At 40.6% G+C, this 13,119-nt stretch overlaps 1 protein-coding gene across 1 annotated transcript in view; it reads left to right on the top strand.

The window, feature by feature from the left end:
- The first annotated feature begins 10,726 nt into the window (after positions 1 to 10,726).
- Positions 10,727 to 13,119, top strand: part of LOC115153196 (ras and Rab interactor 2) — a 49,774-nt gene continuing 47,381 nt past the window's right edge. Inside the window, exon 1 of the mRNA XM_029698387.1 lies at positions 10,727 to 10,907. The gene's annotated coding sequence lies outside the window, so the exon portion shown is untranslated. The remainder of the gene's footprint in view (positions 10,908 to 13,119) is intronic.

Below are 13,119 nucleotides of genomic sequence, written 5' to 3'. Positions count from 1 at the left end.
CCAAACTCATTCCACGGAGGGTAGAGTGTCTGCGGGTTTTCACTCCTCCCTTGTACTTGATTGATGAATCAAGGTCACTAATTAGTAAATAACTTCAGTCACCTGGTTTTCTAGGTATTAATTGAAAATAAATAATGAAAACCCGCAGACACTAGGCACAACATGGAATGAGTTTGACACCCCTGATGTAAATTGAAGATATATCCTCAAAGTCCAGTTTCTCGCACAGTTCTCAAAATGATGCCCACAATGTATAGTCTCCAACAGAGACACATCCCATGATGCTCCTCACATCACAGATCTGTCAGGTGTGGTTGGATGTTTATCCCTGAGTAATTCAAACCAAATACTGCTGCAAAACCTGTCGATAAAAGTTGTGTATTGCAGTTAATGCTTTGAACGTACTGATTAGAAAGCTTTCCGGCAGATTTCTTTTACCCCACTAATGAGAGTATGGGCAAATATACACTACCATTCAAAAGTTTGGGGTCACATAGAAATTTCCTTGTTTTTGAAAAAGCACATTTTTTTGTCCATTAAAATAACATGAAATTGATCAGAAATACAGTGTAGACGTTGTTAATGTTGTAAATGACTATTGTAGCTGGAAACGGCTGATTTTGAATGGAATATCAACATAGGCGTACAGAGGCCCATTATCAGCACTCCTGTGTTCCAATGGCACGTTATGTTAGCTAATCCAAGTTTATCATTTTAAAAGGCTAATTGATCATTAGAAAACCCTTTTGCAATTATGTTAGCACAGCTGAAAACTGTTGGGTTGATTTATAAAGAAGCAATAAAACTGGCCTTTAGACTAGTTGAGTATCTGGAGCATCAGCATTTGTGGGTTCAATTACAGGGTCGAAATGGCCAGAAACAAATTATTTTCTTATGAAACTCATCAGTCTATTCATGTTCTGAGAAATGAAGGCTATTCAATGTGAGAAATCAAGAAACTGAAGATCTCGTACAACGCTGTGTACTACTCCCTTCACAGAACAGCGCAAACTGGCTCTAACCATAAGAGGAGTGGGAGGCCCTGGTGCACAACTGAGCAAGAGGACAAGTACATTAGTGTCTAGTTTGAGAAACAGACACCTCAAGTCCTCAACTGGCAGCTTAATTAAATAGTACCCACAAAACACCAGTCTCAACGTCAGCAGTGAAGAGGCGACTCCAGGACGCTGGCCTTCTAAACAGAGTTGCAAAGAAAAAGTAGATATTCTATTAAAAATCAGCAGTTTCCAGCTACAATAGTCATTTACAACATTAACTATGTGTCCACTGTATTTCTGATCAATTTGGCTGTTAATATAGGCCATGAACATTGCAGTTTGTAGTAGGTCTGATGTTTTCATCCTTACGAGGACGCAGACTTCCGTGTCATTCAGATGACATCTTTCTGCACATTGTTTTTCCTATATATAACTATGAGTGAGTGAGTGAATGTTAAAGACACGAAAGCAATTTACTATATGTTAAAAAGTAATGTCCATATAAGCTTATTTCTTCTGACAACCATCATACATTGTAAATGTCCATAAATTGATATTTGTAAATACATATTTCTCATTCATTTCTGTTTCCTTGTTTTGTAATGAAAAAATTAGTAATTGGGGTACCAGCCCAAACTGTTATAGCTCACTGACATCATTGATTCAGGTATAGTTTCTGCTGGGCACTGAGAAACGCACACACAAAGGCATTTTTTAAAGAAATAGCTGTGTTTCTGGTTGTTTCTGGTGAATTTTGAAGGGAAAATACATCCAAAACGTATAATTTGGTCAATACACTACCGTTCAAAAGTTTTAGAACACCTACAATACCCATTCAAAGGTTTTTCTTTATTTGTACTATTTTCTACATTGTAGAATAATAGTGAAGACATCAAAACTATGAAATAATACATTTGGAATCATGTAGCAACCAAAAAAGTGTTTGATTCTTTGATTCTTCAAATAGCCACCCTTTGCCTTGATGACAGCTTTGCACACTCTTGACATTCTCTCAACTAGCTTCATTTCCAACAGTCTTTAAGGAGTTCCAACATACAGTTGAAATCGCTAGTTTACATATACTTAGGTTGGAGACATTAACACTCGTTTTTCAACCACTCATCAAATTTCTTGTTAACAAACTATATTTTTATAGTATTGGCAAGTCTGTTAGGACATCTACTTTGTGCATGACACAAGTACTTTTTCCAACAATTGTTTACAGACTATTTCCCGTATTCATTGTATCACAATTCCAGTGGGTCAGAAGTTTACATACACTAAGTTCACTGTGCCTTTAAACAGCTTGGAAAATTCCAGAAAATTCTGTCATGGCTTTAGAAGCTTCCGATAGGCTAATTGACATAATTTGAGTCAATTGGAGGTGTACCTGTGGATGTATTTCAAGGCCTACCTTCAAACTCAGTGCCTCTTTGCTTGACATCATGGGAAAATCAAAAGAAATCAGCCAAGACCTCCGGACAAAAAAGTGTAGACCTCCACAAGTCTGGTTCATCATTGGGAGCAATTTCCAAATGACTGAAGGTACCACATTCATCTGTACAAACAGTAGTACACAAGTATAAACACCATGGGACCACGCAGCCGTCATACCGCTCAGGAAGGAGACGCGTTCTGTTTAATAGAGACAAACGTACTTTGGTTTGAAGATGGAGGAAACGGGTACAAAAGTATCTATATCCACAGTAAAACAAGTCTGATATCGCCATAACCTGAAAGGCTGCTAAGCAAGGAAGAAGCCACTGCTCCAAAATCACCATAAAAAAGCCAGACGATGGTTTGCAACTGCACATGGGGATGAATATCGTACTTTTTGGAGAAATGTCCTCTGGTCTGATGAAACAAAAATAGAACTGTTTGGCCATAATGACCATCGTTATGTTTGGAGGAAAAAGGGGGAGGCCATAGAACACCATCCCAACCGTGAAGCACGGGGGTGGCAGCATTGTGTTGTGGGGGTGCTTTGCTGCAGGAGGGACTGGTGCACTTCACAAAATAAATGGCATCATGAGGAAAGGAAAATTATGTGGATATATTGAAACAACATCTCAAGACATCAGTCAGGAAATTAAAGGTTGGTCGCAAATGTGTCTTCCAAAAGGACAATGACCGAAAGCATACTTCCAAAGTTGTGTTAAAATGGCTTAAGGACAACAAAGTCAAGGTATTGGAGTGGCCATCACAAAGCCCTGACTTCAATCCTATTGAACATTTGTGGGCAGAACTGAAGTGTTTGCAAGCAAGGAGGCCTACAAACATTTTTATTTATTTATTTAACCTTTATTTAACCAGGTAGGCAAGTTGAGAACAAGTTCTCATTTACAATTGCGACCTGGCCAAGATAAAGCAAGCAGTTTGACACATACAACAACACAAAGTTACACATGGAGTAAAACAAACATACAGTCAATAATATAGTAGAAAAATAAGTCTATGTACAAAGTGAGCAAATGAGGTGAGATAAGGGAGGTAAAGGCAAAAAAGGCCATGGTGGCAAAGTAAATACAATATAGCAAGTAAAACACTGGAATGGTAGATTTGCAGTGGAAGAAAGTGCAAAGTAGAAATATAAATAATCGGGTGCAAAGGAACAAAATAAATAAATGCAGTAGGGGAATAGGTAGTTGTTTGGGCTAAATTATAGATGGGCTATGTACAGGTGCAGTGATCTGTGAGCTGCTCTGACAGCTGGTGCTTAAAGTTAGTGAGGGAGATAAGTGTTTCCAGTTTTAGAGATTTTTGTAGTTCGTTCCAGTCATTGGCAGCAGAGAACTGGAAGGAGAGACGACCAAAGGAGGAGTTGGCTTTAGGGGTGACCAGAGAGATATACCTGCTGGAGCACGTGCTACAGGTGGGTGCTGCTATGGTGACCAGCGAGCTGAGATAAAGGGGAACTTTACCCAGCAGGGTCTTGTAGATGACCTGGAGCCAGTGGGATTGGCGACGAGTATGAAGCGAGGGCCAGCCAACAAGAGCGTACAGGTCGCTGTGGTGGGTAGTATATGGGGCTTTGGTGACAAAACGCATGGCACTGTGATAGACTGCATCCAATTTATGGAGTAGGGTCATCAAAAAGAAAGGAGGACCAAGGCACTCTTCATATAATTAATTAAAATGCCTTTATTTGTATGGCATGTTCAATAGAAACAAGGTTTTTAAAAAATCTGATGCGTTTCGGCTGCATGGCCTTCATCAGGGAGTACAAAGAAATAATACAATGTCCTCTTTTGAACAGCCATCACAAAAAAATACAACTCCAATGAAGACTACCCCATTGCAAGGCACAACAAGTCCTTACACCATGGCAACCCTGCCTTCCTACAAGGTATGGGTATCGTTCATATTCCGGCCTCTATTAGAAAAGGGGACCGTCTTAAACAGTTAAACCAAAGGGAAGGTTTTTGGATTTACAAACTACAGGCCACTAAATACCCTGGTTTAAATGAAGGTATGGATTTCTCACCATTCATGTAGGGTTGTAATAGGTCCATTTGCTGTCATCTAATGGTCATTTTGCTCAATTGCCCTCAGCTATGTTTAGACTGTTGTTGTTCATGTTTTGTTGTGTTCTAGTGTACTATGGAATATATTGTTTTCTTGTTCTTGACACTTCTCCCAGTCATGTTTGGAACTACCTTTCTGGGTGTTCTGGTGCTTCTAGCTTGCAGTTGTATTTTTTTGTGATGGCACAGCTACGGTGTTTCACTTTTTAATGTGTATTTTGCTTACCAGGTGTGTCCAATCAATTTTGTAGCCACTCCCTCTTCAAATTAGGGGTAATTGGAAAAGCTGTTCAAAAGAGGACATTGTATTATTTCTTTGTACTCCCTGACGAAGGCCTTGCAGCCGAAATGCGCCAGATTTTTTTAAAACCTTGTTTTTATTGAACATGCCATACAAATAAAGGCATTTTAATTAATTATATGAAGAGTGCCTTGGTCCTCCTTTCTTTTTGATGACCAATTCACCCCTTTTACCAAAGAGCACCTTCTGTCTACCAAAATGTACTATTGTGTACCTCAGCAGCGCTTCCCTTCCTCCTCTTTCTACTTATTGAGTAGGGTATTGGAGGCTATTTTGTAAATGACATCGTCAAGGATCGGTAGGATGGTCAGTTTTACGAGGGTATGTTTGGCAGCATGAGTGAAAAATGCTTTGTTGTGAAATAGGAAGCCAATTCTAGATTTAACATTGGATTGGAGATGTTTGATGTGAGTCTGGAAGGAGAGTTTACAGTCTAACCAGACACCTAGGTATTTGTAGTTGTCCACATATTCTAAGTCAGAACTGTCCAGAGTAGTGATGCTGGACGGGCGGGCAGGAGAGTTGTATGGCATTGAAGCTCGTCTGGAGGGTTGTTAATACAGTGTCCAATGAAGGGCCAAGAGTATACAGAATGGTGTCGTCTGCGTAGAGGTGGATCAGAGACTCGCCAGCAGCAAGAGCGACATCATTGATGTATACAGAGAAAAGAGTCGGCCCAAGAATTGAACCCTGTGACACCCCTATAGACTGCCAGAGGCCCAGACAACAGGCCCTCCGATTTGACACACTGAACTCTATCAGAGAAGTAGTTGGTGAACCAGGCGTGGCAATCATTTGAGAAACCAAGGCTGTTTAGTCTGCTGATAAGGATGTGGTGATTGACAGAATCGAAAGCCTTGGCCAGGTCAATGAATATGGCTGCACAGTATTGTTTCTTATCGATGGCGGTTAAGATATAATTTAGGACCTTGAGGGTGGCTGAGGTGCACGCATGACCAGCTCTGAAACCAGATTGCATAGCGGAGAAGGTGCGGTGGGATTCGAAATGGTTGGTAATCTGTTTGTTGACTTGGCTTTCGAAGACTTTAGAGAGGCAGTGTAGGATAGATATAGGTCTGTAGCAGTTTGGGTCAAGAGTGTCCCCCCCTTTGAAGAGGGGGATGACTGCAGCTGCTTTCCAATCTTTGGGAATCTCAGACGACACGAAAGAGAGGTTGAACAGGCTAGTAATAGCGTTTGCAACAATTTCGGCAGATAATTTTAGAAAGAAAGGGTCCAGATTGTCTAGCCCGGCTGATTTGTAGGGGTCCAGATTTTGCAGCTCTTTCAGAACATCAGCTGACTGGATTTGGGAGAAGGAGAAATGGGGAAGGCTTGGGCGAGTTGCTGTGGGGGTGCAGTGCTGTTGACCGGGGTAGGGGTAGCCAGGTGGAAAGCATGGCCAGCTGTAGAAAAATGCTTATTGAAATTCTCAATTATAGTGGATTTATCGGTGGTGACAGAGTTTCCTATCCTCAGTGCAGTGGGCAGCTGGGAGGAGGTGCTCTTATTCTCCATGGACTTTACAGTGTCCCAGAACTTTTTTGAGTTTGTGTTGCAGGAAGCAAATTTCTGCTTGAAAAAGCTAGCCTTGGCTTTTCTAACTGCCTGTGTATATTGGTTTCTAACTTCCCTGAAAAGTTGAATATCACGGGGGCTGTTCGATGCTAAAGCAGAACGCCACACGATGTTTTTGTGTTGGTTAAGGGCAGACAGGTCTGGAGAGAACCAAGGGCTATATCTGTTCCTGGTTCTAAATTTCTTGAATGGGGCATGCTTATTTAAGATGGTGAGGAAGGCATTTAAAAAAATAACCAGGCATCCTTTACCGAAGGGATGAGGTCAATATCCTTCCAGGATACCCGGGCCAGGTTGATTAGAAAGGCCTGCTCGCTGAAGTGTTTCAGGGAGCGTTTGACAGTGATGAGTGGAGGTCGTTTGACCGCTGACCCATTACGGATGCAGGCAATGAGGCAGCTCTGTTTTGGTTGAAAACAGCAGAGGTGTATTTAGAGGGCAAATTGGTTAGGATGATATCTATGAGGGTGCCCGTGTTTACGGCTTTGGGGTGGTACCTGGTAGGTTCATTGATAATTTGTGTGAGATTGAGGGCATCAAGCTTAGATTGTAGGATGGCTGGGGTGTTAAGCATGTCCCAGTTTAGGTCACCTAGCAGCACGAGCTCTGAAGATAGATGGGGGCAATCAGTTCACATATGGTGTCCAGAGCACAGCTGGGGGCAGAGGGTGGTCTATAGCAGGCAGCAATGATGAGAGACTTGTTTTTAGAGAGGTGGATTTTTAGAAGAAGAAGTTCAAATTGTTTGGGTACAGACCTGGATAGTAGGACAGAACTCTGCAGGCTATCTCTGCAGTAGATTGCAACACCGCCCCCTTTGGCCGTTCTATCTTGTCTGAAAATGTTGCAGTTAGGGATGGAGATTTCAGAGTTTTTGGTGGTCTTCCTAAGCCAGGATTCAGACACGGCTAGGACATCCGGGTTGTCAGAGTGTGCTAAAGCAGTGAATAAAACAAACTTAGGGAGGAGACTTCTAATGTTAACATGCATGAAACCAAGGCTATTACGGTTACAGAAGTCATCAAAAGAGAGCGCCTGGGGAATAGGAGTGGAGCTAGGCACTGCCGGGCCTGACTCAGTTACACCAGCTCTGTCAGGAGGAATGGGCCAAAATTCACCCAACTTATTGTGGGAAGCTTGTTGAAGGCTACCTGAAAAGTTTGACCCAAGTTAAACAATTTAAAGGCAATGCTACCAAATACTAATTGAGGGTATGTAAACTTCTGACCCTCTGGGAATGTGATGAAAGCAATAAAAGCTGAAATAAATCATTCTCTCTACTATTATTCTGACATTTCACATTCTTAAAATAAAGTGGTGATCCTAACTGACCTAGAACAGGGAATTTCTACTCGGATTAAATGTCAGGAATTGTGAAAAACTGAGTTTAAATGTATTTGGCTAAGGTGTATGCTGAGCACTTCTTGGCTGCTTTTCCTTCACTCTGCGATCCGACTCATCCTAAACCATCTCAATTTGGTTGAGGTCGGGTGATTGTGGTAATCTGATGCAGCACTCTATCACTCTCCTTCTTGGTCAAATAGCCGTTACACAGCCTGGAGGTGGTTGTGTCATTTTCCTGTTGAAGAACAAATGATAGTCCCACTAAACCCAAACCAGATGGGATAGCGTATTGCTGCAGAATGCTGTGGTAGCCATGCTGGTTAAGTGTGCCTTAAATTCTAAATAAATCACACACAGTGTCACCAAAGCACCATAACACCTCCTCCTCCATGCTTCACGGTGGGAACCACACATGCAGAGATCATCCGTTCACCCACACTGCGTCTCACAAAGACACGGCGGTTGGAACCAAAAATCTCAAATTTAGACTCCAGACCAAAGGACAAATTTCCACCGGTCTAATGTCCATTGCTTGTGTTTCTTGGCCCAAGCAAGTCTCTTCTTATTATTGATGTCCTTTAGTTGTGGTTTCTTTTCAGCATTTCGACCATGAAGGTCTGAACAGCTGATGTTGAGAGGTCTGTTACTTTAACTCTGTGAAGCATTTATTTGGGCTGCAATTTCTGAGGCTGTTAACTCTAATGAACTTATCCACTGCAGCAGAGGTATCTCTGGGTCTTCCATTCCTGTGGTGGTCCTAATGAGAGCCAGTTCCATCATAGCGCTTGATGGTTTTTGCGACTGCACTTAAGTTCTTGAAAATGTCTGTAATGACTGACCATGTCTTAAGGTAATGATGGACTGTCATTTCTGTATGCTTATTTGAGCTGTTCTTGCCATAATATAGGCTTAGCCCTATTTGTTAATAGACCATCTTCTGCGTACCCCCCACCTTGTCACAGCACAACTGATTGGCTCAAATGCATTAAGAAGGAAAGAAATTCCACAAATTAACTTTAAGGAAGGCACACCTGTTAATTTAAATGTATTCCAGGTGATCACCTCATGAAGCTGTTTGTGAGAATGCCAAGAGTGTTCAAAGCTGTCATCAAGGCTACTTTGAAGAATCTCAAATATAAAATATATGCAAACCCACAGTTTCATCAGCTGTCCGGGTGGCTCGACTCAGATGATCCCACAGGTGAAGAAGCTAGATGTGGAGTTCCTGGGCTGGTGTTGTTACACTTGGCCTGCTGTTGTGAGGCCGGTTGGACGTACTGCCAAATTCTCTAAAATGGTGTTGGTAGCAGCTTATGGTAGAGAAATTAACATTAAATTATCTAGCAACAGCTCTGGTGGACATTCCTGTAGCCAGCATGCCAATTGCACACTCCCTCAAAACTTGAGACATCTGTGGCATTGTGTTGTGTGACAAAACGGCACACTTTAGAGTGTCCTTTTATTGTCCCAGCACAAGGTGCACCTGTGTAATGATCATACTGTTTAATCAGCTTCTTGATATTCCACACCTGTCAGGTGAATGGATTATCTTGGCAAAGGAGAAATGCTCACTAACAGGGACATAAACAAGTTTGTGCATACAATTTCAGACGAATACACTTTTAGTGCTTATGGAACATTTCTGGGATCTTTTATTTCAGCTCATGAAAGATAGGAAGAACACTTTACATGTTGCGTTTATATTTTTGTTTGTATATTTAGTAACTTTGCAACTACTTATTACTTTTCAGCTACTTTGCAACTACTTAGCCCTAACCTTAAACCTTTAACCTAAATCCTAACCTTGACCCTAACCCCTAGCCTAGCTAACGTTTGTTACCTAGCTAACATTAGCATTAGCCACATAGCTAGCTACCTTTAAGCACAACAAATTGGAATTCCTAACTAATCATGCGTTTTCCAAATTCATAACATATTGTACGAATTGCAATTCATAACATAATGTACAAATTATAATTTGTAACATTTAATCCGAAATGGATGATGGACATCCACAAATGAATACCATACAAAACATAATATATCTTACTAATTGGAGTTCCCTGGATTTACTTTTACTATGTTACGTCTACCCCTGAGTCCATGTTGGGGAGACAGCCACTGCCTCTGACTGGGGAGAGAAACAGGCTTGCTTGAGCGGACTGCCTGAGGTTAATAGAAACAACCTTTCTCTAATTCTGTAGCCTACTAGAAATTATATATTTTAAGGTTCACTACCATAGTTGTATTTGAACTCTCCAAATTGAGCCCAATATAACTGTTACCAATTATCACTCGTTTTGAGAAATAGTGTTCACACACAAGATGCGCATTTCTTCACTTTGCAATAGAAACTTTCTCCATTTGATAAAATATAATTTTCTCTATCATTCTTATTCGTGGCTATAAATATTATATGTTCATTTTGACTGTACTATTTTATTTGTTCCATGTTTTCTCACAGATTAGAGGGTTTGTTAAGAAGAGAGAAAGAGAGGAGATATTGTGAGTTTCTCCATTCTCCATAGCCTTGCTTAAATCTTTTCCCTTCACAAACCAAAAGCATAATTGACAGCGGGCGGATCCAATCATAAAATGATGAATTTAGTAGAACTGTGTAGCGTAAGAAGACACAGAAAGCCAGAAGCTGCCAGGCGCTTTACAGCGGGATATGTTTATCTTGGTATATTATTGAGGAGTTCAAACTGACCTGTCTCTAATATTGGAGGGGGTCATGACCACCCGATCCCCCGCAAGTTACACGCCTGCGCACACATACAAAATGTGACCATGGTCTTTTGCCTGTTAATGCAGTGAAGAAAACGATATGACAACAATAACGTCTAATGTAATTGGCCCCTCTAACAGTACAACTGGCCTCAGCTTGGCCCCCCCAGTTGAAATGGTCTAGAACCGCCACTGGAAAGCACTGATTTTACTTCAGTTCTCCAGCTGTTGCTAGAGATGTCGAATGCACGCTTTGGACTGTGGAGGAAGGAAAGACAGGAACTAGCGCAAACTTTCTACGACGAACTATGAATACTCCATCATTTGAATGACACATACGTGACTTATTACTTCACAATGGCAGGCAATTATAAACATACATCAGAGCTGTCGGTTTAGGAGCTCAATCCTGCCGACTGGGTACGTTTGAAAGAGGTATGTTTTCATTGTGTTGACAGTTTGCAGCATTGCCGATAGAACTTTTCTCAATTTATTTGTCAATTTCCATGCCAGCAAGCCTGTCCGTAAATCATAAACGGCATATTTAGAAAGTAGGATAATAGGCCCTTTGTATTTATGTCGCCAGTTATTTTAGTCTAAAGAACTATTGTCCCCGAAAATACTTCCCACTTATCCTCCTTTTTGGATGGAAACTGAATATCTCAAACATTATTTCGCTAGTAACTGATTACATTTAGTTACATGTAATCTAATTAACGTTACAAAGAAACAGTAAGTAAACAGTTAGCAGCTATAATAAAAACATCCGATTACAAATACTTTTGAAAAACAACATTACTTAATGGATTACTTTTCAATTTAAAAAAAAATATTAAAAAATACATTGACACCTTTCTGTTTTTTGCAATGACATTCAATTCAGCATTTAAAAAAGAAGCACATTTAAATTTGTTCCACCTAAATGAGTCAGACCACAAGTTACAGACCACTATGATGACACACCAAATGCGTTTGAAGGATAATTTTTGTCTTCTTCTAATGCCTCTTAAGGGTAAAGTCATCCAAAAGTATTCTGATTTTTACTTAGTTTGGGTAATCCTAAAGTGCAGCCTGATATCAGATTAGAGGTAACATAGTAAAGCAAATCTGGGACAGTCTAGTTAGTATAATATGTAACGTTTGCTATGGTTACATAAGACAAATGGTTACTTAAAGGCAAAAACTAAAGTAGAGTGGTTGGTTGGTTGGGTGTGTAATGGGAACGTCTAGCAACCCAAAGGTTGCGAGTTTGAATTTTATCATGGACAATTTTAGCTAATTTGAGCTAATTAGCAACTTTTCAACTACTTGCTACTTTGCAACTACTTAGCATGTTAGCTAACCCTTCCCCTAACCTTAACCCTCTTACCTAACCCATTATTAACCCTAACCCCTAAAGCTAACATTAGCCAGCTAGCTAATGCTTGCCACCTAGCTAGAATTAAGCAATAAGCCATGAGGGGGTAAGGTATATGGCCTATATTCCATGGCTAAGGGCTGTTCTTATGCGCAACGCAACATGGAGTGCCTGGATACAGCTCTTAGTAGTGGTATATTGGCCATATACCACACACCTGAGGTTCCTTATTGCTATTATAAACTGGTTACCAATGTAAAGATAAATGTTTTGTCCTACCCGTTTGTAATATATCCTAAGTTTAGCAAATTCATAACATATAATACGAATTGTAATCCGTAACATATACGAATTGGGTGACGGACATCCACAAATGAATGCATACCATACGAAATGTAACATACTAAATGGAGTGTCTCGGATTTACATACAGAATAATACAAAATGCTCTGAGAACAGGTTGAAAAGTGACATCACTGATTTACAATTTTGGACAGATAACTAGCAACTGTATTACATTTAGAGAGTAGGCCTAATCTAGCCAACCCTGGCTATAGCTTATTCAACACCTGTTGCCCAGTGTCTCAGCTTCGATAGAGAAATACAATGTAGCGAGCGACGAGACTCTTCGGTCAAGGATGGGGATATTGTAAACGTAAATTGAAACAGTAGCCTACTCCATGTGCTCACTTATATTCTGTGCAATTCACTCTAGGGAAAAGGGACTCTCAATACTGTATGTTGCTATGAACCATGGCTGGATTGTCTATAGCCTACTGTACATTGGAATAGTCCTAAGAAAGCTCTAACCAACTTTTACTTATCATAGAAATAGAATATAGATATTGTGTGTACTTATCACAATTTACCCTCTAAATCGCCTCCAAGTGATTATATGTGTTTTATCCTCTTCGCTATAGGGGGCAAAAAAAGCAGATTTGGATAGAAAACACTCTGAAGTTTCTAAAACTGTTTGAATGGTGTCTGTGAGTATAACAGAACTCATATGGCAGGCAAAAACCTGAGAAAATTCCAAGCTGGAAGTGGCCTGTCTGAGAATTTGTAGTTCTTCTTTTGATTCTCTATCGAAACTACAGTATCTGTGGGGTTACATAGCACTTTCTAAGGCTTCCATTGGCTCTCTAAAGCCTTCAGAAAGTGGATTGAGGCGTCTCCTGTTTCTGGGCAGAGTATAGTAGCTCAGTTTCTCTGTGGTCTGCCTGGTGACAAAGAGATTGGATATGCGCATTCACGCGAGCACACTGTTTTTTTTATTTTCCTCTTTGAATG

This window comes from Salmo trutta, chromosome 18 (assembly GCF_901001165.1).
Source record: "Salmo trutta chromosome 18, fSalTru1.1, whole genome shotgun sequence".
Classification (NCBI taxonomy): domain Eukaryota; kingdom Metazoa; phylum Chordata; class Actinopteri; order Salmoniformes; family Salmonidae; genus Salmo; species Salmo trutta.
This window is presented reverse-complemented; position numbering and strand designations above follow the sequence as displayed.